Source organism: Echinops telfairi, unplaced genomic scaffold (genome assembly GCF_000313985.2).
Source record: "Echinops telfairi isolate 266 unplaced genomic scaffold, ASM31398v2 ScPeMD7_7417;HRSCAF=8455, whole genome shotgun sequence".
In the NCBI taxonomy this organism is placed as follows: domain Eukaryota; kingdom Metazoa; phylum Chordata; class Mammalia; order Afrosoricida; family Tenrecidae; genus Echinops; species Echinops telfairi.
This window is the reverse complement of record NW_022111317.1, coordinates 2,671,039-2,673,962: the sequence shown is the minus strand read 5'-3', so window position 1 is coordinate 2,673,962 and position 2,924 is coordinate 2,671,039.

Here is a 2,924-nt window from a genome sequence, read left to right as displayed (position 1 = left end):
TCTCTGAGGCTGCCCCATGTGGGTGGAGAAGCCGCTACGGCGTTGGGGAACCATCCCTGGGTTCCCCCCAAATGGACACCAGAAATCCCTGAAGAGCGCTTGAGGGCCCCACCCCACCGCACCCTGCAGCTCGTTACCTTGATGGCCTGAAATCGCTCAATCTCGTGACGCAGATTATTGCAACAATTGTTGCAACTGCAGTTGTTGCAAAAGTGTCCACTGGCAAAGCAGTCGCAGTACCTGTGGAGGCAAGGGCGGGTGGTCAGAGGCACGGCTGCGTGCACAGCCAGGCCGGCAGGGCAGAGCCGTTCCTCGGTGCAGCCGGTGGCCCGTCCGACCCCTCCGGATGGGAGGTGAGTGAGGCGAGGTGGCCGGGGGCAGTAAAGACCCACGCTGTCAGGCCGTGGGTGTCCCCGGGGACAGGCACCTGCTGAAGAGTGGCCTCTGGTGCCCCTTAGTGCCCACAGGACTCCCCAGAAGCACCAGAGGTGGGGGCAGGGCAGAGGGAGCTCACACAGTCCATCAAAGACCCAGGCCTGGGCTGGGGGTGACAGGTGAAGACGGGACGCACCTGGAGGGGCGCCTGGCCTGGCCTTGAGCTCACTGTCCCGACCACGTCTCGGGGCAGGAAGCGTGGAACGAGTTCTGCTGAGGTTCTAGGATCGCACGATTATAACTCCAGGTTCTGGATTCCGGAACGCAGCCGGGTGAATGGAGCCCCGTGGGGTCTCTTGTCCCTGGCCCCGGGATCCCGAAGGCCTCAGGATGGCAGCTGTAGGGCCTTCTCTGGTGGCTTTTCCTGCAAGATCGGCCAGCGTCTGCAGCCACTCCCTGCCTGCAGGTCCTCTCGTGCTGCCTCGCCAGGACACTGGTAGGCCCAGGGTCCCTCTTTGGGGGCAGGATGAAATGTTTCCCCAGGGCATGTGAAAATTCAGTGTCCAGCCAAAGCCTCCCTCCAGCATGCCTGTAACCAACACTCGCTTCACAGGGTGACCAGACAAGACCCGGCAGGTCCTGAGAAAAGGCAGGAAAGAGAGCGGAGACCAAAGTGGGCATCAGGAGAGACGTCGACACTCGCCCCTGACTGCAGAGCAGCCAAGGCCCATGGGAGAAACGACAGCTGCAGAGCCCAGCAGAAACGCTCACAGGGCCGCCCGAGAAGACAAAACACAACTTGATGATGAAAACCGCGCAAAGACCGAGAATCAGAAATCCAGGCGGAGGAACAGGATCAGCATGCCTGGAACGGAAGGACGCCAGGAAGAAGCCCTGCTTTGAACCGCAGCATTGAAAGGTTCCGTGGGAAAGGATTGGTGCTGGAAAGTACATAGTCACCAGACCACAGAGAACAGGCCGGTCTCGGTCTCCATACTTTCCGGAGGGAGCTCTGAGCAAGAGCCAACCGTGCCGAAGTCAGAAAGCCGGGCTGCATGGAGAGCGTCAGCCACAAGCACGGCTCCAGGCGTCCGTGGAGTGGGTCCCCGGGAAACACGCCCTTAAGCGAAGAAGCCCTGGGAGCGCTCCCGCGTCTGTGCCAGCAAACTTGGGAAACAGCTGCTTGGCCACCTGACTGGAAGAGAACCCTATCTGTACCCTCTCCAAAGAAAGGTGACCCAGCCATGCCACTGATGGCACGGGCAAGCGAGAAAATGAGGCAAAAAAGGAAAATTGCCACCGCTCTGTAGGGATGATCACTGGATGATCATTCGGCTTCTTCTGCAACATCAGACTCTGGGAGCAGACTGGCATCGCTGGCTTGACTATTACATGTACACATGTGGGTGCTGTGCTCTGTAGTGTGCATCAACGTGCCACGGGTTTCCCATGTAAAGAGGGAGGTGTGTCTTTTTGACGGCTGCATGGTACTCTGCTCCCTAGTAGCATCAGAATGCATCAACAATGCCCGTGTGTTGGGCATTCAGACAGTTGTGTGTGGCTTGAAATGACAAGCAGTCCTACCCCTGCTGCATGGGCCTCCTTGTTTCTAGAATTCTCCTTTCTCTCTGCCAGTCACCACTGGACGCACCCCGTTTCCTGTGCACAGGACACCCTGAGCAAACTCACCTTCAACCTGCCCCAAGCACTGGCTCCTCCTCGTCCCAGCTAGCTGACCCCTGGTCCACCCCACTCGGCTCTGGTTCCCTGTGGGATTTCCCACGTGTGCACGATGACCTATCTGTGATGGCTTAACCCCGCCCTGTCCATCTCATCCACTAACGTCAGAAGGGCCGGGACTAGTGGTCCCCACTCACGGCTGTTTTCTCAGTTTCTGCCATCCTGGGAATTAAAAGGACTTGTGGAACAAATGAGGGAGTAAATAAATGAATGAAATGGCGACAACAAAGTGCTTCTTAAATCTCTGACTTGTTCTTCACCGCTCCAGTGGGGCCCTGGAGACGCTGTGATTACGCATCGGGCTACTCACCACGAGGTCAGCTGTTCAAATCCGCCAGCCACTCCATAGGAGAAAGATAAGACTTTCTACTCCTGTAAAGAGTGACAGTCTCAGAAACTCACAGGGGTAGTTCTAACCTGTCAGAATCACCTCAAAGGTGGTGACTTTTGCTTTGTTTTGCTCTTTAGCCCTGTCTCTGCCTTGGTCCACCCCTTCTCCTGTCTCCACTGCCGTGGTGACCTCCCAGCCAAGGGCGGCGGACACAGCCCTCTTTAGCTTTTAGGGTTGCTTGTCTAATGCCTGGAGTACCAGCAAGAATCAAAGACAAACAGACACTGGGAGGTGTAGAAATCAATCCAGGTATGTTAATAATCTGAGAAAGAGTGCACATGGTTGCAGAAACCTACAGAACCAGCCAGAGTTTAGATACGCCTTTTAAGAACGCAGCGATGTGCAGCTCCCAGAACATGCAGACCCCAGGGACGTCATCAGCCCTGGCTGCTCACGCAGCCGGAGAGGGAGCCACGGC